Source organism: Capsicum annuum, chromosome 4 (assembly GCF_002878395.1).
Source record: "Capsicum annuum cultivar UCD-10X-F1 chromosome 4, UCD10Xv1.1, whole genome shotgun sequence".
In the NCBI taxonomy this organism is placed as follows: Eukaryota; Viridiplantae; Streptophyta; class Magnoliopsida; order Solanales; family Solanaceae; genus Capsicum; species Capsicum annuum.
In genome coordinates, this window is record NC_061114.1 from 92,492,187 (window position 1) to 92,519,432 (window position 27,246).

Sequence of the window (27,246 nt, forward strand, 5' to 3'; positions counted from 1 at the left end):
TCTGAGTTTGTGTTTTGGTATAGGGAAGCCTATTCTTTGTGATTATATTGATTCAGACATGGCTGGTAATGTTGATACTCATAAGTCTACTTCAGGGTATTTGGTTACTTTTGCAGGAGGATCTGTGTCTTGGCAATCTAGATTGCAAAAATGTGTTACTCTAGCTACTACTGAAGCTGAGCTTACTGCTACAGTTGAAGCTTAAAAAGAATTGTTTTGGATAAAAAGATTCTTGGGGAAACTTGGTTGTGCTCAAGAAAGGTATGTGCTTTATTGCGACAGTCAAAGTGCTATACATCTTAGCAAGAACTCTACATTTCATGGTCGGTGTAAACATATTAATGTGAGATACCATTGGATTCAAGATGTGTTGGATTTTAAGTTACTTGAACTTGAGAAGATTCCTATGAATGATAATGGTTCCGACATGATGACTTGAGCTTTACCAAGATGGAAGTTTGAATATTGTTGCATGATCACCGGGATGACGTTCTCCTCCACATAGTCGGGAGGGGGAGAATTATTTAGTTATGGGTCTTTTTACCTGTCTATGTGGATAATTAAAGCCCAATTTGGACCAACCCACTTTTTCCCATAGGCACATTACTATGTGACATATATGTATATATATATATATCTAGGTTTTGTTTCACCATAACAAAAGAGTTTTTAGCAGCCAAAACAAAACTTGATAGCAGATTTTTCGTCCAAAAATTTCAGCCATAACTGTCAACTTCAAATTGTGATTCTCGCTTCATTTCTTGTTCGATTGAGCTGATTTTTGGATAACTTGTTTCTCTATCTCAATATTTGATTAGGAACTGACAAAAGTGTATTAGGTGCCCTGTAGCTCCTTTTTTTTTTTTATCCATGATGTTTGTGCTCCTTTTTATTCTCTAGTTTTTGGTGCAATCTAGTTATGTTGTTGCTCATTATTTGGCACTGTCGATTTTTGATAATAATATTGTAACTCTTGGTGATTATAATATAGGTTTGGTCCCATGATTTTTTTTACTCTTCACATCGAAGACTTTTCTATGTAAATTTTGTGTCTCGTGTGGTTGATTTTATTCTTGTCTTGTTGTGTTTGTTTGGTTAATATATTTTCTACCATATTACCTTTGTTTTGCTTGGGTTTTCTTGTCTCCCTTTGGCTCAAATTGAAAGAGAAAATTTAAACTTGTGTATTCTTCCGCTGCTATCCTATCGTGCACTTTGATAGTGCTCCTACCTTTCCCAACAATTCCCACTACCTATCTATCTATTTTCCTCAACCAGCCCCTCCTCCTCACATCTTCCTTTTCCCCTTAAAACATTATCATAAACTTCCCCATTACCATAACACTCACCTGCACTACAGACACATGTTCTACACATTACATGTAGACAACATCCACCTACAACTGCATATCTGTACACTGCACATAAGAGGAAAAAAAGAGGACTTAGAAAAATAGAGTAGAGGAAAAAACAAGAACACTTAGAGAAAACAAAAGAGAATAAATAAGATAGAAAAAGATAGAGAGGAGGGAGGACACAAATAGAAAAATGTCAAAGGAATAATGAGAACATAGTAAAAAAGAAAGGAAGAAAAGAAAGAAACTTTGAAGGTTCGCGAGTTGAAGTATGTATTTTTTATGTATCCAAACTAGTTTGTCACACATGTTCTTCATCAGTTTCTTTCTATTTATTTATATAAGTTTGGTTGTGATTAAAAATATGAAAGAAACTGTTTAAATGATTTTATGGCAATAATGAGTTTCGTTTATCATATTTTCTTATCTATGAAAGTATCAAGCTAATTAGTAAACATATTTGTGTGCATAGACATTATAGTTGCTTGGACCAAATGTTGTTTCTGACCAGTGATTTTAAATTTTAATCAAGTATTTTTGTTTGATTCAATTTAGTTCCTTAAAAGTATAAACCTTTGAGGAAAATAATATGTTTAGAGCATTGGTGGAATTTTTTTTTGATTAGTCTTATTAGTCTATTGACAGCTATACAAATGAAATTAAATATTTGATTTTAGTTGTTAATGGTGTTGAAATCCCTAGAACAATGTCGTCAAAGACACAATTTTGCTTACTTTATAAGGTTAAAATAAGGTAAGATTATGTGCTCGAATAAAATTACATTACTGATGTTATTAGAACTAACCCAATGACCATGAAAACCTCGAATGGCTGCATACAAGTGCGTGCTAGTTCATTTAGTACTGATATTGAATCATTTTTCTACAAGAAGTATTGTCACATTTAATAAAATGGAATCAGTTTTAGAATAATTGGTTATACATGTTGATTTTGAATTGTATTTAAAATTTAATAGAGGGCAGTGACACATTTTTTTCTAATTGATTATGGGGCGGTTTAATTTTTAGTAGTTAGTCCTAATTATTTATTGGTTTTGATCTTATTTACTGGAAAAATAATTTAAGAATTTGATGTCTTTTTTGTTAATGTCCTAGTTACGTGTTAGAGTTTCTCTTTGGATTAATAATGAATCAACCTTTAATTGTCTAGATCATATTCTTTTTAGTTATTTGATATTAATCTTATTTCCTAGAATGGTTCGTCATTGCAAATTATGATGTTGGCTTTTCTTAAAATAGAGTTATTTTCAGACCCCGACCTTTGGTTAAGTCCTAATTGATAACTCGTCATTTATTAATGTAAGGTAAAATAAGATGGTTCACGGATTTATTCAAGACCTTATCAATTTTGAGAGAAATTTTTTTGTAAAAATTCGTTTGTAAGGTAGCGAGGTGGGTTACACATTAATTCAAGACCAGTTACCAATTTGAAATGAAAGAGTGAAAAGAGGGAGAATAATGAATAAGAAAAATGGTCTCAAATTTGTAAGAGACGAACAAGTGCCTTTAATGCTAGATAAGCTTTAGGCCCGATAAAATATTGTTTTGCTTAAGAATGTAGTTATGCATCTTTCTCATTACGTTTAATAACAATAATGAAACTCGAAGATGAAGTTATGTACCTTGGCAAATATTGTGTTAACAATTAATTAAAACCAAGACATATAGACAAAAGCCTCTTAGGTGTGGCACCTTTGAGTGAAGAAACTAATTATGCCTTTACTATGTCAAGACTTAGAATGCAGTAATGCATCTAAGTTAAGACAATAAAAACTCATACATTACAAATGAGCAAATCATTGGCCTGTAACGTAATTTTTCCAAAAATAGTTTAAGTTAGGTATAAGTTGATAAAAACGACTGTGCTAGAACCATAGACTTCTATTTTGACATACCAATAAAGAGTCATTATATTTTGATTAGGAATTCAAAAAGATGATAACACAACCCAAATTTGAGCCTTGTTATAATGCACATCCCAAGTCCAACCAGGCTGGGGACCACCCACGATACCCAACCCAACTATTCAAACGCACCCCCTGAATTGGATGAATTTCGAACATATAACAAGATAATGTTTGTAAAAATTTCAGACTCTGGGATAGGTCCACGACTGTGACCAACCCAAGAAAGTCCAACCAACCAATATCGAACCAATAACAAAAACCAAACCAAAACAATAACCAAGTATGAGTCCATAACATAAAAGGATGGAACAATCATAAATACAATTCAACGGCATTAGCCCCAACACCAATGCCAATACTAAGGCTGGCACTAAATACTCTAACTGAAAGTAAAACAATATCCGATCGGGACATGACCCAACCATAGCCAAAACCAATATCCATGAAATAACCAAAGTATGTAAGGAAACCTATGATATGAAATGGAGCCTTCTGTATTATGAAAGCTGACCCATTCAATCTAACAGCTGATCTTAAATCCAATCACTAAGCTGGAGGAGTAGAATGACCGGTTCCTGCATCGCGTGAGAATACAGTCTCCCAAAGATGGGTTAGCGGGTAAACTCTAGCAAGTATTCAGGATAAGGATAAAATAATGCCAACCTTGAAATCCAAGTAAAACCAACCATAGGCATTCACAACCATATATACATATATATAACTATGTTGGGAAATGAAATCATGTTTAGCATGCCTTTAAAACCATTATGTAGCACCCCGAGTTTGGTATCCCGAATGCTACACGGTGCTCATAATCCCGAAAGACCATAAGCTAACCCTTTTATGGTACCTGCTGTAATAACTGAATAATATACTGTAATAATGCAAAAAAATAGTGAATAACATGACATAAGGTTCAAACTGAATTACAACTGTATAAAATATATCAATACCAAAACTAAAATAATTGTCTGAACTTTTAATCTGAAAACCTCTAAACTGTCTGAACTTGGAGTTGATGGGACAAACCTCCAACTAACTCTGTCTACTGAATCTAATGCAATACTGAAATAAGGAACATCCTCGAATAATGAGGACTCACTGCTAAGTCTACTATTGCTGGATAATTCTGAACTGCTACGGATGCTCTGGAGTTCATGCTTTTGAACCTATGGTATAAGACACCATAGCGCAAGAGAGAAGTATGCGTCAGTACTTTAAATATACTGGTATGCTAGATGAGGTAAGGCTAAATGAAAGGGTTTGTATGCATGAACAATACTGACTGAATACACGAGTATGCTGAATGAGGATACATGCATGAATACATAAACTATAACTGAAATTGTAGTAACACTGAATACTGAATACTGAATTCTAATAGCTGGATTTCTGATTACTGAGTCTACTGATACTGATATCTGATCGACTGAGGTTGATATAGGTCCTATCTAGCGGGTGATCTCTGAATATACTGATAATGAAGATGATTAACTGAATCTAAGATCAGTCCTATCTAGTGGGTTATCTGTGAATCTAATGTTACTTGATACTAACTAACTGTATTTGAGATCAGTCCTATCTAACAGGTGATCTATGAATCTGTTGGTACTGATACTGATACTTCTTGACTAAATTTGAGATCAGTCCTATCTAGCGGGTGATCTCTAAATCCATTGATAATACTATTGAGTGACTGTATCTAACAGTCCTGAATCTATGCTACTGAGCTGAGTTCTTTTATTGAGACTAATTCTGAAACTGAAACTGTGGGAGGTAGTTATCTAACCGACATACCCCTTCTAGCTACTTTGGGGTCTAACATGTAACCCCAGTTGGAAGGGTGTCAGTACCGTGCCACAGGTAAAGACGCTACTGCTGTGGAGTCAGTCATATCTAACGGATGACCCCTGGGATCAGTCCTATACTAACGGGTAACCCCTGAGTATGTCAGTCCTATCTAGAGGGTGACATCTCATACCTACGTAGGCTACGTGGTTCTGGAACTTAGGGATTGCTTCTAGGGATCTCAGTCCTACCTAGCGGGTAAGCCCCTATCCCTAGGTTGGCTCGGTGCTGAATCCTACTCCCAACTGAAAGACACTGAACTATTCTTATTCTTAAACTGTACTAGAATGAGCTAAATCTGTTATTGATCATGTTACTTGACTAATATAACTGAGTTCACTTGGTTTCGAAGACTGACATAATACTACTGGATTTCGTTATCTGACTGAATGCCACTAGGTTCTGAATTGAATTCTTGAATACTACTAAGATTTGAGCTGAGTACTGAACAGAAGCTGGAATGCTAATGATACTGAGATTTCCTACGTTCTGTAACTGTCTGAGTACTGAGTTTTGTTGATCATTGAACGACTGAGATTATCTTGAAAACTGACACTGGCTCTAGATAATCAGCTAATTTGTCGGGTATAAATACCCCCAGGACTTGATAACATAAATAATACAAGACCTCACCACTTTTAAACAATATAACAATAGACTATCATTCACTATACACTCAATAAACAATCTTTTCAAGCACTAGGAAATATTAACATGTGGTTGCATAGGGAATGCATACCAATATCTCATAATTCATCCAACAAGGTCTTGCATCAAACACTTAACATGCATTAAAATGTACATAATTGGGGATTTCATAATAACATGTCACAATGCATTTACTAAGGCTTTTCAACAAACACTTGGCATGCATGAACTTATACATAATTGGGGAATTCTTGTCAACATGCTATAATGACCCTACTTCCTTCACACAAGCATTTTATCAAACATATGGGGAGCATGCTTTGGTTATACAACAAATTCTACACCTAAGTATCATGATTTCATCAACCAACATGCAACTTGAAGGGGGTTTTTCATGAACATCACACAATTCATCACATGCTAGAATTAATTCTTAAAACTTGTAGACTAAATCATGAATTAAAACTCAACAACACATAATCATGAACTTCAATACACATAAATCATGAAATCTCATAAATACATAAGCTTTATAATTTTGAAAAGGATTCTTGGACTTTTTGGGTGGAAGGAACCCAAGAATCAAGATCTAACATACCTTGAAATCTAGATTCTTAAAGTTCTTGAAGACTCTTGGAGTGATTCTTAAGATTGATTTTGAAACTAAGGGGCTAGGGTTTTCTATTTTTGAGAGAGAATGCTTTTTTTCTTGAGGAATAGTGAAAATAAATGAGCAATTTTGGATATTAAGTGGTTAAATCCTGTATATAGGCTGATTAGGGGCTTTAGAAATTACCAATTGGTCCTTGGAATTAAATAACGGAATCTAAAAATCTTGATTTTTCATGCTGGCGCGATGCGGTGAAATCACGCCAGCTCACTGGAAATTGGACAATTGGAAAACTGGTTGGTAGCGTGACACGATGGAAATCACGTTGTCACCTTGCTTGCGAACTGGAGAGGCATCGCGATGTGGTGGAATCACGTTGGTGCACTGGAAATTAACAACTCTAAAATTGAGCCTTGGAGCGATGCGCCATAATCTTGGAGCGATGCGCCATAATCGCGGAGGCTCACTGGATTTTGATGATTGCCATTTTGACTGGCTCCGCGATACGCTAAAGTACCAGGTGGTACACTGTCTTACTAAAATGGCTCTAACACTTCGCCCGAGTGTTAGATTTGGGCTAATTTAGTATAGATGGAAAGCTTATTCAATTTCCCACATGATAATAGTCAAAATATTGGAAATACCATAGGGAATAAAAGGCATTCATCTATGAAGCAAGATCTTTGATGTTCTAGGGACGAATCGAAGCTAGATAGAAATACGGGGTGTTACACATTAACCTGGGTATGTGTATCTTAAATATCCTAGAACCGCCTATGGACTATATAGGTCCAGTGTAACCCCCTGAATTGGCTCTGATGCGTGTAGCCGGAAGAACCGGAGATACCATAGGAGTAGGGGATTTTTGAGTACCCTTTGCTTTCCATGATACACATGTACAAGTGTACTTAGCGGATTCCCATGTACCCCATAAGTATCATATATTGTGCCCATGGCCAATCCTTATGTCGGCAAACATGAATTTCCATTGTCCATCTATTGGACCCACACCTTCGCGGTTAGCTATCACACCCCACCATTATTGCCTAATTAAAACTATTACCTCACAACTAAACCACTATTTTATTTATTATTAACCAAGATATAAGTAGTGGTATCGTCATACTGACTATAGCTTGCAAGCACTGTCCTTAGCCATTCTTTTTAAGAAGAAAGGATTCCCATGTAAACATAGATTACATTAGAAGTTGACTTGGGGAATCCCATACACCCACAAGTGATCATTATTGTGTTTGCCTGGGGGATTTCATTGTACCCCACAAGGCTTTTAATTAGACCAATCAAAACTACCAAGACCTTACCATGTAACCATTATAATTCATTTAAACCATTTATACTATTCAGGGTTCCATTACCAAATTATACCATGCAATAGTTACATTAAAAGTCCAATAATATAGTAAAAGCATTCTCATAGTCATTTTATCAAACACATTGGAGGCATAGTATTTCCAAAACCAAAACCAAAACTAAGTACCAATTAACCTTTCTCACGCAACCAAATATCTAATCCACCATTATAATATGTAATTCAATAATTAAAATATGGGAAAGCCATAACCAAACATTTATAACCAAAACCCCAACATATATTTTAAAACCTAAAACCATACAATAATTATGCCATGAAAATAATTCATAAATGTAATACCCTGAGACTCTAACCAATAATGCAACCATGACTCAAAATCATGAGAAATAAATTATAGTGATTTGGTTGTTTTATGATCAAAGGTGATGTGTATTAAGGCCTCAAAGATGTCCTAGCGATTAGGTGAATCAAAACATCCTTTACCGATTGAATTTTTGAGAAGGATTTTGGCATAGCCAACTTCAAACGATTATATCTCTTGCTACGCTAAGAATTTTTGAGTTCATGACCCACCAAAGATATATAATTGAATTATATTTCCAACGGTACCAATTTCACCCAAATCCGGTATTGGAGCAAAGATTTATACCCATTTTACTCCAGCATGTCAGCCTGGACATTTCGTGACCACATTTTGTGATGAATTGTCACAAACTTGATGGCTTCTCACAAAATGTCATCACCATAAGCAGAAAGTGACAAAATCCAACATTTTGTGATGACATTTTGTGATGACTTATCACAAGTTTGACGGCTTGTCACAAAATGTCGTCAACCTTAAGCCAAAAATCATAAAATCCACCGTTTTGAGAAGACATTTCGTGACAACTTGTCACAAGTCTGGCGACTTGTCACGAATGTCGTCAGCTATTTCTTTAGCAATTAAGGGACATTTTTTAAAGGGTATTTTGGTTTTTCTAGCTTTTGAAGGCCTATATAAATATGAGAATCCCCATTCAAACCCTAATTTCTTCATTCTCTCTTTCAATTTTCTTAAGAATATATATTAGGGTTTCAATCAAGAAAATTTAATCTTCCAAAAATTATTAATAAATCTTCAAGATTTCTTCAAGAATCACGTTCCTCATAGTGTGGGCTTCAAGAATCATTTATTACAAGTGCGGATAGAGTCTCAAGCACTAGAATTCATCCAATTTCAAAGATTAAGGTATGTGGGATTTCGAACAAGAGCAATCCTTTCGTTCTTGTGCCCAAAGCTTTGATTTCTATCATGGATTTATATGATTTTACAAGTGGGTTTATACCTAAATTACTTTATCATGAGATTATGAGAATATAAATTATTCAAGCTTTGTTATACATGATTATTTTACTATTCCTAAGTTATGACTTGATATTTAATATTTTGAATTTCATATTTCTACCATGAGTTGATATTTCAAGTGCTTTCAAGATATGTGTCAAGCTTTAAGCTTCCTTATGACAAATTTGATTATTGAGTATATTGATTTATGAGATTGAGTTGTTACAATGAGTCTTGATATTTTTTCAAAGTTATTAATGTAGCCATGATTTAATGAATTATTACATTTTGATATTGAGAAAAATTGATTTGATTTGAGTCGAGTTAAGAATTCACAAATTGATTATGATTTGATAAATGAGAAAGAGATTTGGTTTGATCTTCATGATAAACCCTTGTGATATTTGTGGTGGATTTCCTAACGCGTTCTGAGCTTGTGTCTGGGAGTAGTATTTAGCACCGAACGGGAAATATGGTATTTCTCCTGAAACTACATGCCACCGTAGGATTGATATTAATAATTGTGGGCCAGAGGTCGAGTATGAGATTGTGATCACTAAATTTATGTTGTACTCCTTGGAAAGAGTACGATGCTCCCGCCAATATTGGGTTCTCTCCTTAGGAGGGCAAAATATTGGACTCCATGTAGCTCACATGGTTTATGTCGGTTATAAGAACCTCTCATGTCCATAAGAGTTGTGTTTCTTGAATTACCGAGTCACTCCGAGTCTTGTGTTGAAGAGTTGAGTTATTTATGATGATTTATGAGGTTTTTATCATATGAATTATTTACTATGAGATTATGAAAAGTATGTTTCAATCTAATTCAAGCCAAGTGAGCCATCATTGTAGATATGGATATTTTCATAAAATTGATGATGATATTTACATTGTTGCATGCACCCCCACAAACTCAGTACCCATATATTTTTCCTATGGTCTATATTTTCTCATAATGTAGGTTCAGGTACTCAGCCGCAACTGAGTTAGCAATATTTGAGTGCTTCAACTACGTTTTCTCAGTGGTGAGTCCTCAGGTTCGAGGACCATGTTTATATTTTTGTGATATCATTTTGTTGTTATGATTTTCAGTACTGTTGTGTCAGTTGGGTGTTTGTCCCAATGTCTCATTGATTCTGATGTATAGAGGCTTTGTCAGACTAGAGGGTTGGTATGTACAGATATTCAATATATTTTGGTTGTACAGTCTGGTATTCTCTAGTATTTATATTGAAACTGATGTGGTATATATCTTTGTTGTGCATGACTATTGTTGAATTGAATTCCTTGAGGTAGTGTCTGGCTCCGAGGGTTAGCTTGGGTCTACGGGTAGCCCTAAGCACCATGTGGTGTCTTAAAATGAAATTTTGGGGCATTACAAAGCTTGGTATCAAAGCCTAAGGTTTAAGGAGTCCTAGGGAGTCTGACAAGCCGCGTTACGTAGAGTCTTGATCATCGGTGTGTAGCGCGCCACATCTATGAGGAAGAGGCTACGAAATGTTTTAGGAAAAGTTGTTTCTTTTTTTCTAAAGTTTATTGTGCCTACAACTGTCTTTTTATCTGCGATTAGCTCGTGCTTTCTTATAATAGAAAATGCCTCCTCATCGAGCTCGTAGAAATAACGAGCAACCTCCACCCATTGATCCCTTGAACGAGCATGTATCTCATGCAGAATTCTGGGCAGATTTTCAGGCGCTAGCTCAGGCAGCTATCGCCAATGCTCAAGCTAACACCTAGGTTACTATTTCACCTTGATAAGAGAATAATTCTGCTGGAGCTCGAGTTCGAGACTTTATGCGGATGAATTTGCCTGAGTTCTATGGGTCAAAGGTAGGTGAAAATCCATAAATATACCTGGATGAAGTGAGAAAGATCACCCAGATTATGTACGTGACTAAGGAGGAGAGTGTTAAATTAGCTTCCTATTGAATGAAAGATATTGCATATAACTGGGTGAAGATGTGGGGGAAGAGTAGGGGAAGGATGCCGCTCTCATGACTTGGCAGTTATTCCAGGATGTGTTTTTGGATAGATTCTTTCCTCTTTAGATGAGGGAAGCAAAGATAAAGAAATTTATGAATTAGAGACAAGGCTCCATAACTGTTAAGGAGTGTTGTCTTAGATTCAATCAGTTATCCAAATATGCTCCTAGTATGATGGCTGACTCCAGGACCATCATGAGTAAGTTCATGATTGGTGTGTCCAGTTACGTTGTGAAAGAGTGTAGATCTGCTATGCTTAATAAGGAGATAGAACTTTCTCGATTAATCATACATGCCCAACAGATTGAAGCTGATAAGGTGAAATAGAGGGAGAGAGTAAGAGGGAATAAAAGAACTAGATCAGAGCAGCAGGGATCAGGTCAGTCCAGATTCCATAGAGGGAACCGCCATCAATTCCAGGGACGTCTATTTATGCCCGTGCCTTCCTCAGTTAGTGCTCTCTCACCTAGAAGTAGGCAGGAGTAGGGGAACAGGCCCATCCCATCCAGGTCTCAGGAAAGTATAGGTAACCAACCTCATCCTCCTTCATGTACCAAGTGTGGTAAAGATCATTTTAGCGAGTGTTTTGTTGATCAGAGGGGTTGATTTGGCTGTGGAAAGTTGGGCCTCCGACTTAGAGATTATCCGTATGTTAGACAGGGGAGCTGAGATGCTGTCCCCAGAGTCAAGCTACCAGTGCCCTTGCTCCCGTAGTCCACCTAGTTCCTTCTCAGGGTGCCTCTTCTAGTACTGTTGGTGGTTCGTACTAGAATCTCTTCTATGCTATACCACCTCGCCAGGAGCAGTAGGACTCTCCAGATGTTATCACTGGTATGCTTCATGTGTTTTATTTTGATGTTTATGTATTGATGGACCCCAGTTCGAGTTTCTCTTATGTGACACCTCTAGTTGTTGTAAATTTTGAGATGGACCCTGAACGGATTCCTGAGCTTATTCTGGTTTTTACCCCGGTAGGAGAATCTGTTATTGCTAAATGAGTGTATAAAAAATATCCTATCACTGTCCTTCATCGGGTCTTATGTGCTGATTTAATTGAGCTAGATATGGTTGAGTTTGACGTCATTCTGGGTATGGATTGGCTTCACTAGTGCTATGCATCTATAGATTGTCGTACCCGAGTGATCAAGTTTCAGTTTCTTGACGAGCCCGTTTTTGAGTGGTCCGAGAGTTTAGTAACTCTGAAGAGCCATTTTATATCCTACCTCAAAGCTAGGAAGTTGATTTTCAAGGGTTGCATCTATCACCTAGTTCGGGTTAAAGACCTTAAGTACGAGACTCCGACTATTCAGTCAATTACCATTGTTAATGAGTTTCCCAATGTTTTCTCGGAAGATCTCCCAGGGGTCCCACCTGATAGAGAAATAAAATTTGGGATTGATCTCCTTCTCGGCACTCAACCTATTTTCATTGCTTCGTACTATATGGCGCTCGCAGAACTTAAAGAGTTGAAGGAGCAACTCAAAGATATCTTAGACAAAGGCTTTATCAGACTCAGTATTTCCCCGTAGGGTGCACCTGTTCTATTCGTGCATAAGAAAGATAGAACATTGTGTATGTGCATTGACTAACGTCAACTCAACAAGGTAACTATCAAGAATAAGTACCCTCTTCCTAGAATCAATGATTTATTTGATCAGCTATAGGGTGCAAATTATTTTTCAAAGATATACCTTAGATCCGGCTATCATCAGCTTAAAGTGAGAGAGTGTGATATTCCAAAGACAGCCTTCCAAACCTGTTGGTCACTTTGAATTTCTTGTCATGTTCTTTGGGTTAACCAATGCTCTAACAGCCTTCATGGACCTCATGAATCAAGTGTTCAAGCAATATCTTGATATGTTTGTCATTATATTTATAGACGATATTCTTGGGTATTCCCAAAGAGAGGATGATCATGCCGACCATCTTAGAATTATCTTGCAAACTCTTAGAGATCATCAATTATTCGCTAAATTTTGCAAGTGTGAATTTTGGCTAAGGTCAGTTTCTTTTCTGGGTCACATTATTTCTGCCAAAGGCATTAGAGTCGATCCCCAAAAGACAAAAGCTGTAAAGAATTAGCTTAGACCTATCTCCCAATCTGACATTAGGAGTTTCTTAGGTCTAGCTGGTTGCTACCATCGTTTTGTTGAGGGCTTCTCTTCCATTGCACCTTTCGTGAACCGGTTGACCCTAAAAAAAGTTAAGTTCCAGTGGACAGATGGCTGTTGGAAGAGTTTTCAGAAGTTGAAGACTCGAATCACTTCAGCCCCAGTGTTAGCTTTACCTGATGGTACTGATGGTTTTGTGGTGTATTATGATGTTTATAGAGTTGGTTTGGGTTGTGTGTTGATACAGAGGGGTAAAGTTATAGCTTATGCCTCTAGACAGTTGAAGCCTCATGAGAAGAATTACCCAACCCATGATCTTGAATTAGCAGTTGTAGTTTTTGCTTTGAAAATATGAAGACATTATCTGTATGGTGTCTATGTTGATGTCTTTATGGATCATAAAAGCTTATAGTATGTGTTCACCCAGATGGAGTTGAACCTTAGGCAGAGACGGTGGTTCGAGCTATTAAAAGATTATGATATGGGTGTGTTGTGTCACCCGGGCAAGGACTATGTTATGGCAGATGCTCTTAGCAGGTTGTCTTTGGGTAGTATAGCTCATGTAGAGAATAATAAGAAAAAATTAGCTTGTGATGTGCATCATTTTTCTAGGTTGGGTGTTATATTGCTTGATTCCGCTGAAGGGAGTATGTTAGTTCAGAGTAGTTTCGAGTTCTCTTTGGTCTCAAAGGTAAAGGAGAAGCAAGACAGAGATCCTAGTTTGGCCAGACTGAAGGAGTCAGTTAAAGACCAAAAAGTAGAGGTTTTCTCCCAAGGGGGAGATGGTGTGTTGAGATTGTAGGGTAGACTGTGTGTACCCAATGTTGATAATCTAAGGTAGAGAATTATGGCTGAAGCACATGGAGCGCGATATTCTATTCATCCTGGTGCTACCAAGATGTACCACAATTTGAGGGAAATCTATTGGTGGAACGATATGAAGAAAGACATAGCAGGATTTGTGGCAAAGTGTTCTACTTGTCAACAGGTTAAGGTAGAGCACCAAAAGCCCGGTGGTGTAATGTAAGAGTTTAGAATTCCTACTTGGAAGTGGGAAGAAGTGAAAATGAATTTCATAATTGGTTTGCCTCCTTCTCGTTGTCATCATGATTTGATTTGGGTTGTAGTAGACCGGTTGACTAAATCAACTTATTTATTGCCAGTGCATTCATCTTATACAGCTGAGGATTATGCTAGATTGTATATTCGAGAATTCGTTAAACTTCATGGAGTTCCTTTGGCTATTATCTCTGATAGGGGTACTCAGTTTACTTCCCAATTTTGGAGGGCTTTTCAGAAGGGTCTCGGCACCCAAGTTCGTCTAAGTTCTGGTTTCCCTCCGCAAACAGATGGTTAGGCCGAGCGGACCATTTAGACTTTATAAGATATGTTTAGGGCATGTGCATTTGATTTTAAAGGTAGTTGGGATGAGCACTTGCCATTGATCGAATTTGCGTATAATAGCTTCCATGCTAGTATTCAGATGGCCCCATTTGAAGCTTTGTATGGGAGAAGATGTAGATCGCCTATAGGTTGGTTTGAAGTAGGAGAAGCAGCTGTGATTAGGCCTGATGCTGTGTTCGATGTTTCTATGCTTAAGAAGTGCATTGGTGATTCTGTCGTGGTTGATTCTTCCGAAAGCTTAGATATTTAGGATAGCCTTTTATTCGAGAAGATTTCGGTTTAGATTTTGGATTTTCAGATCCGTAGGCTAAGGAACAAAGAAGTTTCTTTGGTTAAAGTGCTTTGGAGAAATCAATCTGTTCAGGGTGCTACTTGGGGATTCGAAGCTGATATGCGAGCCAAGCACCCTTACCTCTTTTCTGTGAGTTTGGTGAGAGCAGAAGGTACCATTCTTTCTTAATTCTGCCCCCTACTTATTAAAGATTCAACTGTGGGTCTACTTCCATCACAAATTTGTGCATTTTGTATGGTATCCGAAGGTATAGAGTGAATTAAGCCCTTTGAGTGAGTCGTTCCAGCTATACGTCCTCATTTTCTCTTGTTCTTGGCCTATTTGGCAACATTCGAGGATGAATGTTTCCAAGGGGGAGATATTGTAATACCCCGAGACTCTAACCAATAGTGAAACCATGAATCAATCTCATGAGAAATTAATTATAGTGCTTTGGTTGTTTTTTGATCAAGGGTAATGTCTATTAAGGTCTCAAAGATGTCCTAGCGATTAGGTGAATCAAAACATCCTTTACCGATTGAATTCTTGAGAAGAATTTTGGCATAGCCAAATTCATACGAGCATATATATTTCTACCCTAATAATTTTTGAGCTTATGACCCACCAACAGATAGATAATTGAATTATCTTTCCAGCGGTGCCAATTTCACCCAAATCCGATATTGGAGCAAAGAGTTATGACAATTTTACTCCAGCGTGTCAGCCTAAAAATTTTGTGACGACTTGTCACAAAATGTCTTCACCATAAGCAGAAAGTCACAAAATCCAACATTTTGTGATGACTTGTCACAAGTTTGACGGCTTGTCACAAAATGTCATCAACCTTAAGCCGAAAATCATTAAATCCACCCTTTTGTGACGACATTTTGTGACAACTTGTCACAAGTCTGACGACTTATCACAAATATCGTCAGCTATTTTTATCAGCAATTAAGGGACATTTTTTCAAGGGTATTTTGGTCTTTTCCATCTTTGGAGGCCTATATAAATATGAGAATCCCCATCCAAACCCTAATTTCTTCATTCTCTCTTTCAATTTTCTTAAGAATTTATATTAGGATTTCAATCAAGAAATTTAATCTTCCAAAAATCATTCATAAATCTTCAAGATTTCTTCAAGAATCAAGTTCCTCATAGTGTGGGATTCAAGAATCATTTATTACAAGTGCGGATAAAGTCTCAAGCACTAGAATTCATCCAATTTCAAAGATTAAGGTATGTGGGGTTTTGAACAAAAGCAATCCTTTCTTTCTTGTGCCCAATGCTTTGATTTCTATCATGGATTTATATGATTTTGCAAGTGGGTTTATACCCAAATTACTTCATCATGAGATTATGAGAATATAAATTGTTGAAGCTTTATTATACATGATTATTTTACTATTCCCAAGTTATGACTTGATATCTAATATTGTGAATTTCATATTTCTACCATGAGTTGATATTTCAAGTGCTTTCAAGATATGTGTCAAGCTTTAAGCTTTCTTATGACAAATTGGATTATTGAGTCTATTGATTCATGAGATTGAGTTGTTACAATGAGTCTTGATATTTCTTCAAAGTTATTGATGTTGCCATGATCTAATGAATTGATACATTTTGATATTGAGAAAAATTGATTTAATTTGAGTTGAGTTAGGAATCCACAAATTGATTATGATTTGATAAATGAGAAAGATATTTGATTTGATCTTAATGATAGACCCTTATGATATTTGTGGTGGATTTTCTAACGCGTTCTGAGCTTGTGTCTGGGAGTAGTATTTAGTACCGAGCGGGAAATATGGTATTTCCCCTGAAACTACGTACCACTGTAGGATTGATATTGATAATTCTGGACCAGGGGCCGAGTATGATATTGTGATCACTAAATTTAGGTTGTACTCTCTGGCAAGAGTACGAAGCTCCCGCCAATGTGGGGTTCTCTCCTTAGGAGGGCAAAACGTTGAAATTCATGTAGCTCACATGGTTTATGTCGGTTATAAGAACCACCCACGTCCATAAGAGTTGGGTTTCTTGAATTACCGAGTCACTCCGAGTCTTGATTTGAAGAGTTGAGTTGTTTATGATGATTTATGAGGTTTTTATAATATGAATTATTTACTATGAGATTATAAAAAGTATGTTTCAATCCAATTTAATCTAAGTGATCCGTCATTGTACATATGCATATTTCCATGAAATTGATGATGATATTTACATTGTTGCATGCACCCCAACATACTAAGTATATTCCAAAGTGTTGACCCACATATTTTCCTATGGGGTATATTTTCTCGTAATGTAGGTTCAGGTACTCAGCCGCAGCTGCGTTAGCGATATTCGAGTACCTGAACTATGTTCCCTCAGTGGTAAGTCCTCATGGTTTGAGGACCGTGTCTATATTTTTGTGATATCGTTTTGTTGTTATGTTTTTTAGTACTGTTGAGTCAGTTGTGGGTTTGTCCCAGTGGCTCCTTGATTCTGATGTATAGAGGCTTTGTTTGACTTGAGAGTTGGTGTGTACAGACATTCAATATATTTTGGTTGTACAATTTAGTATTCTCCAGTATTTCTCTTGAACCCGATATGGTATATTTCTTTGTTGTGCATGACTATTGTTGAATTGAATTCCTTGAGGTAGTGTCTGGCTTTGAGGGTTAGTTTGGGGCTACAGGTAGCCCTAAGCACCATGTGGTATCTTGGAATGAAATTTTGGGGTGTTACAATAAAATATGACTTTAGTTGGTACTAACAATGAGGGAGGAGTAACTTGCATTAGATTGAGAAGAAGATGAGAAGAAATCACCCCTATGAGCCTCAATTAGCCAACTTGAAGGAAACCCTAGCTTTTGCTTAACCCAAGAGCCTTGAGAGATTTTGAGAGAGTTTATAGTGTTTGATTAATTGCAAATAGGTTAATGAAGCCACAAAAAGGTGTTTTAAGTCGTGGGGCCCCAAGGAGTGTTAAGGGAAAATGTCTAGAATACCCCAACTTAACTGTATTACTTTTTCACAGGAAGGTACGACTCCACCATACCACCCGTACCCTATCATATGAGTCGTACCCACCACTCGTACCATAGGCAACCCTTGGATCCCTAAAACTATCCAACATACAACCATCAAGCCCAATCGTATCCAAGGGTACGACCTGTACCCTTAACCCTTACCTATAAAAGAACTAAGGGGGGTTGACATTGTCCAACATACGAGTTGAACAATACGACTCATAACCCATCTCACGAAATATGGTGAGAAAATCGTACTCAGATTCAAGTTAAGTTACTGAGTTTCAGATTAGTTGAAGGAAAAACTAAACCTACAACCCATCTCCAACTATACGACTCATACCCACCCAAGTCGTACCATTCCAGCACAACCACCCAACACCACCTAATATTGTACAACATATGACTGGGTTACTTGACTCATACCTTCACCATATGACTAGTATGGTGAGTCTTATGATATCTAGAAAGTACAAAACCCAGGAAATTTTTAAGGACCAAAACCCAAGGTGTTTCAGATGACATGAAACACCATAAATCAATCCCAAGTGGTGACTCTATAAATAAAATAATCTTTATTCAATATTATCACTTTCATTGAAAAAATCCTATGATCCTGAAAAAGGAACGTGATATCTTTGGCGACTCTACCGGGGATAACCAAAATTCGAGCTTTATCATATTGACTTGTACTTGCTTTAACTGTTTGGATATTGTGTTTGTTGGCTTAATGTGCTATTTGTATCTTATTAATCGCTTTGATATTGTTGAATTGTACTATAAATTGTCTTCCCTCGTACACCCTATTCGAGTCTCTGAAATATAGGATACAAGAAATGCAATTATGCATCCTACCTTCTTTTAAGATAAATCTAGAGTGTTCAAGCACTTGGAGAAGGATTATTAGTCACATACGTTAGGAAAATTTTTGATTAAAAATGAAGGCAGATAGCACTGCTACTGAATAAGTCGCTCCTCCCTGACTTGAGTTTTTGCTTGGGTAAGTCAGTCTAGTCACCTACTTCCATTAGGTTAAACCTAGTAGAGCTGAAACTTAAACATGGTTATCCTTATTAGGATCCACTTTATTTGCATCATATGCATTTGATTTAGTGGGACTCGACATAAGGATTGCATCCATCTAGGATAGGTATCCCTATTTATATAGCCGACATGTGCATCCTATGTGCTCTTTGATATTTATTTGGAAGACATGTTTAATTGTTGACCGACTTTAGACAGTTTCGTGAAATAGAAAAGAGCAACTTTTACTTTAACTTTATGACCTTTTCCTTAAAATTTCTTCATTTTTTTGGGGGTTTATTTTTAATAGTCTTCACGAACTATGCACACCTGATTCTCACCTTGATGAGATATGTAGACAACTCTTATAGAGTTTGATGATCTTCTTAAGAAAAAGTTTTAAAAATATTGAGCCCTAACAGATTCGTTATCTTAGAAGTCAAGTTAGTTTAAGGTGGTTGATTTATGGTTGAAGTCAAGTTACAAAAATTTTCTCTCCTACTCAACAATATTATTCTCTTATTGTGATCGAAGAGACTTAGTAGAATTAAGGAAAAAGAAGAGATAGTTGGGAAAATAAGAAGTTTAGAACAAAACATGAGAAATTTAGAAGGAATGGAAGGACAAAAAAGTGTTTCTTCCAAGGATTTATGCATGTTACCGAATGCCCACTTACCTCTAGGATTTAAAACCCCAATTTTAGATAAGTATGAGGGCCACAGTGATTATTTGACTCATTTAAAAAGGTTTTATAATCAACTAAAAGGGGTTGCGGAAAAGAGTATTACCGCTGGCTTACTTTGGAGAGATTCTGATGATAATAGCTTTAGTATGGTTCACTGATCAAGACATCTCTTGCTAGAATATTTGGGATAGAATGACAGGATTTTGGCCAAGAATTTTAATATAATATTGACATAGTGCTAGCTCACACTACACATGCGAATATGAGAAAAAAGACCACTGAAAGTTTGCGACAATATGCTATTAGGTGGAGGGAGCAAGCTGCTAGAGTTAATCCTTCAATAAAGGAGTCTGAGATGATCGATGATGTTTTTCTCCAGGCATAGAAACCTGACTACTTCCTTTATTTTCTTTTCGCTATTGGAAAAATATTTGCCAAGGTCATTAAGGTTTGCGAAATGATGGAAAATGAAATTATGTACAGAAAGATCATAAGCCAAACTGCTTTGAATGATACTATGCATGCAATTCAAAATGGTTTGGGAAGTCTCAAATGAAAGAAAAGGAATGAGGATGTGGCCATTATTGCGTCTGGTCAGCGACAAAGTCTGAAAGGTCCATATCACCAATACACGTAGTCTCAATCCTGAATCTATACCCAAGACCTATACAACCACCCACAGTACTATGTTCTTCTCCAAAATCCACTATATTTCATCCCATCCCCTCAGTATCCCATTTATAATGCACACCCATATGCCCGATTTCTTTCTTACCTGCAATAACATGAACCAACCCCTCAAAATCATCCTCCGCCCCTACAAGTTTACCTAGGCCCTTCTAAATTCAATTTTGAGCTAGAGCGGAGTACAAAAAGGGTAATGTTGCTAGAGATAATTTTACTCCTATTGGAAAATCATATGCTAGATTGTTTTAGAAGTTGAGGGCCTTAAGTATTCTGAGTCTAATTCAATGAAGGATATCAAACCCCCCCTCCAAAAAAATAAAATTTAGATTATTCTAGAAAATGTGTATATTGTTTCAATTCCCCAGGGCATGACATAGAGAAATGCTGGTACTTGAAGAAAGAAATTCAAGTCCTGATTGATATACAACAAATTATAGTGCAAAATGCGAATGCTCCAAATATCAATCAAAACCCACTTCTAACCCATACTGAAATGAACATTCTAGAGTTGGTACATGGTATACAACAAATTATAGTGCAAAACGCGAATGCTCCAAATATCAATCAAAACCCACTTCTAACCCATACTGAAATGAACATTCTAGAGTTGGTACATGGTATCAAAGAGTTTATAGTTTCCTATATGCCTACTATTAAGATCGAAATTCATGTGGAAAAGTCGACAAATGCTGTCGATTTGACAAAAGTAGTACCTTCAGGAGTAAATAAGATGCTAGTAAAACCCAAACCCTTGAATTCTCCTGTTCTAATTGTGAAAGGAGCTTAAGAAAGTATTGGAGCAAGTCAGGTAAAACAAAAATTAATTATTTTAGGAATGCCCATCGAGCCCATCTTAACTGTAAAATAAACTCTTATCATGCCTATTATTATTAAATCTACATCGCCACTTTCCATGGTCAACACCAAGACAGTCCCTTGTGTTATACCCCATTTTAACATGGGTCAAATTTAGGTACAACATATTGGAGAACTCTAAATGAATTAATTAAGTCATCACCTAATTAGTTCTACAGTGAATTAGGACACCTATTATAAACTAAGTGATTAAAACAAATAAATACTTCTTTTTATAGGTCTACGTAATTTAGATTCTAGATAAGGATTCTAATTATCCTAAAGGGAAGGGATTAAGCACCCTAAACGATCCGTCAACTATAATCAATCAAAATTAGACTAATAAAAAGAAAATCATACTATGAAAATAACTAAAAAAAGGTAATTATTGTTAAGGAGGAGATTAGAACTTTTAAAATTTCTTAACTGAGACAAAGAATCGCCCATTTTGTAAATAAATCGCTAAAAATATACTTTGCAAACTTTATTCAAATTTTGAGTTTAATGACCAACTAAAAAAATCATTTTGAGCCGCTACTGTTATCAAAAGATGGTTTCAAATCATTCCCCCTTTCTCTTATTTTTTTTTTAAATCATTCCCCCTTTCTCTTATTTTTTTTTTAAAAGTATAAGCTTATATAATATTTTTAAGCAAGTGGCAAAAATGTTATAAACGTAATAATACTCCTTTACTTTATGTAAATCAATCTTCACGACTTGGTCATAGTAATAAAATAGCTACTTATTCTATACTATGTGATTTGTTATTGAAAGAAAATAACAGAAAAAACTAATTGTTTAAACTCCTAAAGAGATTAAAAGAGTTCACGTCAAGAATATTTATTAAACCCAACATTTTACAATCTAACAATATATTATAAAATCAAAATAGACAAAGCAGCCACTTTGGATAAAAAGAGATTTTAGTTTGTGACAGTAGAAGATTTGCCAAAATTATTTTAAAAAATTGATTTTGAAGATAAAATACTAACTAGGATATAAAAGCAACGGTTCCAATTAAAAGGTAAATTATTATTAAATATTTAAGAGGCAACTAGGTCTTCTGACGTCTCGGCCATTAAACCCTTTTTAAAAATTAAAGGCTTTTTAAAGAAATGTTAGTTATAGGATTCGATTGATATTACGCATAGCGAACTACCTTTTCTAAAGTTCAAGTATTATAGGACTAGTTCTCTATAAATGTACTCACAGAAATTAAATAAGGCAAGAACACTGCTGACTTATAAGGTTAATAATCCCGCATAATAAAATGACCTTAGCTATTAAAGATTAATCTAGTGCTTAAAATGAAATTCAATAGATAACCTCAAACTTCAGGGAAAATAAAAGAACCAAGTCACACATAGATGAGCTACTAATAACAAAACAGAGTAATATAACAATAATAGTAACAAATGATAAAGGAAGACACCCTAAACAATCCCAAGGTTTCACTCGTTTACTTGAGGGTTGATGCATTCTAAGAAACACAATGTATGACTCCAAGTACGGATGCGTTAGAGTCTCGTCTTGAGACCCCTTTTTGCGAGAGTCCTACGTTAGGACTCCATTTGCTCTGAAGTGTACATATAAAGAGAAAAACAAAAAAATAATTAAAAGGAGGTCAACTTTTAATATGAATAAAAGACAACGTAAGCGAAAGATCACGGAGAACCACATTTGCATACATCTTATTAACAATCTGCTTACTAAAATATTCACATGTAATACTAAAGACTAAAATAAGACAGTCAATAATCAATATGTTTGAAACTGATAATAGGACATGTCCATTGATTTATGCTTTCTTTTCACCGTATTAAATTAAGTCTCCAGGAGAATCATATAATAAACCTCATATATATATATTTATCAAAGGAAGGGAGCGAGACTTCTGAACATTTATAACTTCTAAATCATCAACCAAACAAATGAGAGAGCTTATTAAATTTTCTTATACAATTTTTAATATCAAAAGGAGAGAGCCTAGCATTACATGCTTAGCAGAAAGTTTTAACACAAAACTCTTATGGGTACGATCTCTAAGCGTAAAAACAAATATCATATCAATATTTCAGACTTAGCATATTGAAAACTAAATTCATTAGAACAAATAATACACCTTACACGTGATTTATCAAGAAAGTAGAACATAAGAACAATTTGTCTGGAGTAAAATTTTTACCTTACATTGAGAATTTTCAATAAATCAAGCAAGATGCAAACATGACTACATATTGGCAAAAGAACAAAAAATCGACAACTAGAGCTTCGGGACCGAATCTACTCACCACTCTCAAAACAACTCAAACCTCAAATGGAGTAATATAAATTGACATCAAAATTGACCAAGGCCAAAAATAAAAATCAGGGAGGCTTTTTTATATACTCTAGAAAAACAAACGACTAAAATTTAAAGCTTTTCTAATGAAGAGGGCAACTAATAGTGGATTCGAAAAGCTTTGGGATAGAGAAGTGTTTGAAAAAGCTTTTTGCAACAAAGATGGAGGTCACTTCTCCAGCCCCCCGAGATAGAACTTGAAAGAGGGTATTTATAGAAAGAAATTAGGGCTTCCATCTTTCATTTTGGGCGGGATTTCACTTTTAAATTTTTGAATCCATGCTCAAAGGGACGTCCAAATTTGAACGTTTGGGATAGAGTTTGTAGATTCACGTGATTGAAAAGACCATAATATAAAAATGGAGTACCTAACCTCTTTCCATGGTGAAAACCCTGAAAATTTTGCTTGAAAGGGTAAAGGGACGTTGAAGGAGAGAGAGAAAAGAGGAGAGGAAGCAACATTATGGGAGGTAAAAGGAAAAGTCCTAATCTGATATAGGGCTTGAAGGTAGTTAGGGTATTTTGGGTAGATAAAGTGGGGGTATTTAGGATGGTACAAGGTAAATAGAAAATTAGTATAAATTGACCAACCAATAAGGAGGTGACACATGGCAGGAATGTGCTGGGAGTGTGCCAAACTTGTTAGATGTGTGTGTTTGGTGTATGTCATGACCGTTTGGTGCCTTATGTGGCATAAACATGGCATCCCTATGACATTGAGGTGGAAAATGAGAGAGAAAAGTGGGCCTTGCGGGTCAGGCTTAACTTTAGGCTAAAGTTGCATGAATATGATGAAATGGGTTGATTTAAAAAATGTCTTCTTTCTTTATATTCTTTGAGCTTCTAATTCAACACTTAATAAAACATATATAATTATTAATGCTTAAATAAAGTTGCATAATAAAGATTAAACGATGGTATTTGTAAAATATAAAATTAAAGAAAATACTTCATTCGATTCATGTAAATGCCATCTTGCGAAAACTTTAAAAGAAAACGCAAAAATAGTTCTAATAAATAATAATAACAATAATAATAATATTAATAACAACAACAACAACAACAACAACAACAACAACAACAACAATAATAATAATAATAATAATAATACTAATTAAAAAAAAACCAAAAATAATGAGAAATAGTGGTAAAATAATGTATTTAGTTTATTAATAAATTAGGTTCTCCAAGAATGCAATATAAAGTAAGATGAGTCAAAATTGGGTGTCAACAACTGTCTCTCTTTGGTCAGAGACGATAAAAGAGTTTTCGAATAAAGAAGTTTGAGAAATAGCCAATTTTGCCCCGACCAATAGAATTATAGTGAAGTTCAAAAAAGTTGTAGGGGAAAGAGGAAATTTTTGAAAGTTTATGATCGAACATTGATTTTTACTTTGCCTAAATATCCCGGGTTGCAGGAGTGATGTCGCCCAAAACTAACCTCCAAAGAAGTATATTGCGGTCGATGACAAATATAGTAACCTAACTCGGTTGGGGTCGAACCCATAGGAAATATGCTGAATAGTTTCTTAATTTGATGTAGTTCACGAGCAGTGAGGAAAAGTAAATTGGGGGGGTGGGGTGGAAGTAATCTGTAAGAAGTAATCGAACTTGAATACTTTGAGTTGTAAACAATAGAATACGAACACTAGGACTGTGTTACCCCTGGCTTCTTAACTCTGTAAGTTTCTCGTGTTCAACCCACCTATTCTGCCGCTCTGTATGTAAAGTCAACAAGCTATGTATTATCAATAGTCTTGTGAACGTGTTGATAAATCTCAACTTTTACCTTCTGAGTCTTAGGGCATCACCTTATTACTCCTTGTGTATAACTTCAGTTTAAATCTCACATTTTGAGTTTCGAGTTTATTAGATGAGATGGCAGAATAGTATTGATGGAAGTGAATCTCAAATTAATGTCCTAAACTTCTTTTCCCAATAACAAACTCCCTTGTGATAATGTTTACGAATATTGGCTATCACCAAGCTTTTGCAGTAACTTCGAGGTCAATTTATATAAAGAAGATTAAGATACATGTAGTTTACTTTAGAATAGATGAATCTCCCATTACCCTTACATAGTTAATTTACTAGGGTTCCCATTACCCTAGTCAGTGAAGTTAGTCGCTCATGTTCATGCAACAATTGCCACGATCCAATTTCTCAAGTCGTGAAGGCGCCTACCTTATCCCCCAGTAGGCAAGCCAAGTCATAGTCTGGAATAATAGGTAAAGGGCTAATAGGCAGAAATAAAAAAGATCGTATATAATGATAGCAATAATAATAACAAGTAACAAATAGAAAGCAAACATATCTCATATACTAAAACGAGGGATGGAAAAGGACCAAATACACAAAGGAATCTCTCCAAAGACCTGGTAAGGTCTGTACTAGAGCCGCTACCAGAATATACCCAGAGTACTAAAGAGAATCCAAAATACACCCAATATATACAAGCAGTCTCGAGTACAAAATACTAAACTAGAGTAGATAGAGAAGGATCAACCTCGGACAACAGTAAGCTCACCCTGCTCCGAATCAGTATTGAAAGGTAGAAATCACGTTAATGTCGTCTGTTATTACTCAGATCTGCATTAGGAAAAAGATGTAGAAGTGTAGTATGAGTACCAAAGCAACGAGTAATCAGTAGGCATCATTGGCCGATCGAGCTACAATACGAGGTCTAATCTAAGTCAACAGCAAAAAGGGACAGAAAAAGTAAACTACTGCCAAGCTACGAATGTAAGAAATACAAAAATAAACAGCGTAGTAATTACAGACAAATAAAACATAACTTAACTGGGCCCTCATAAGCCCTCTAGACACATAAACATAACCTAACTGGGCCCCCATAAGCCCGCTAGGCACACTAAAAAAGACCATTAACCCAACTGTACCCCCATAAAATGGTGGGACACACAAATAGCAATTAAAGAAAATAAACGTAAATAATCTGTAACTGAGACAATCCCAAGAAATCATGATAGTCATCTAGATGTGCACCAGACTTAAACCGACACCAACGGGTTGTAACGAGAGGTCAGATACCAAACTTGAATCAGCAGTGATAGATAATAACAAGAGGACACATGCCAAATTCAAACCAGACATAATGGTTAATAAGGAGAGGCTATATATATATATTATACAACAGAACTCATAATCAGATGTCAGACTTAAACCGAAACTCAGAGGAACCAAAACCATAATAAGATGCCAAACTCGAATCGAAACTCAAAGGAACCACAACCATCATCATACCGGAATCAAACCAGAACTCAGAGGAACCACAACCATTATCAGATGCCAGATTCGAACCGAAACTCATAGGAACCACAATAATTAATTGTCGGACTCGAACCGAAACTAATAGTAATCATACCCAAATGTAATATTAGAATTTATACCATACCATAACAATGTCAACGTGGTACAAAGGTTTACAATCAATGAAAAAAATAAAGTAAATACCGAACTTGAACAGAAGCTAAAATATGTTTAATTACCGTATACATGTCTTAATTTTAAAGGGGCAAATTCAAGATTTTTCAATTTAATTCCACATCCTAAAGTGATAGATGCTATATTATAGAAAGATAAAATACCAAAACCTACTGGAACAGGGAACTAATCCGGATAAATAAGGCATGCTTTATATATCAAATGGTACGCAACTACAAGTACTTATCTAGAACTAGCATAATAGTCCATAATATCAGTAAATAAGCTCAATCTAAAGGTAGAGTAAGCCTAGCCTACATGGACACCAAAGCTAAAATATCTCTGAGAAGCCATCAAACACTATTCTACTAAAACCCGAGCTTGGACCAA

General features: G+C 35.8%; 1 long non-coding RNA gene across 1 annotated transcript; it reads right to left on the reverse strand.

Moving 5' to 3' along the window:
- Nucleotides 1-22,370: 22,370 nt before the first annotated feature.
- LOC124898167 lies at nt 22,371-23,936 on the reverse strand. The gene is made up of 2 exons (XR_007055006.1): nt 23,366-23,936; nt 22,371-22,650 (listed from the first exon to the last, which is right to left on the reverse strand). It is a non-coding gene; the product is annotated as an uncharacterized LOC124898167 (long non-coding RNA).
- Nucleotides 23,937-27,246: the final 3,310 nt, after the last annotated feature.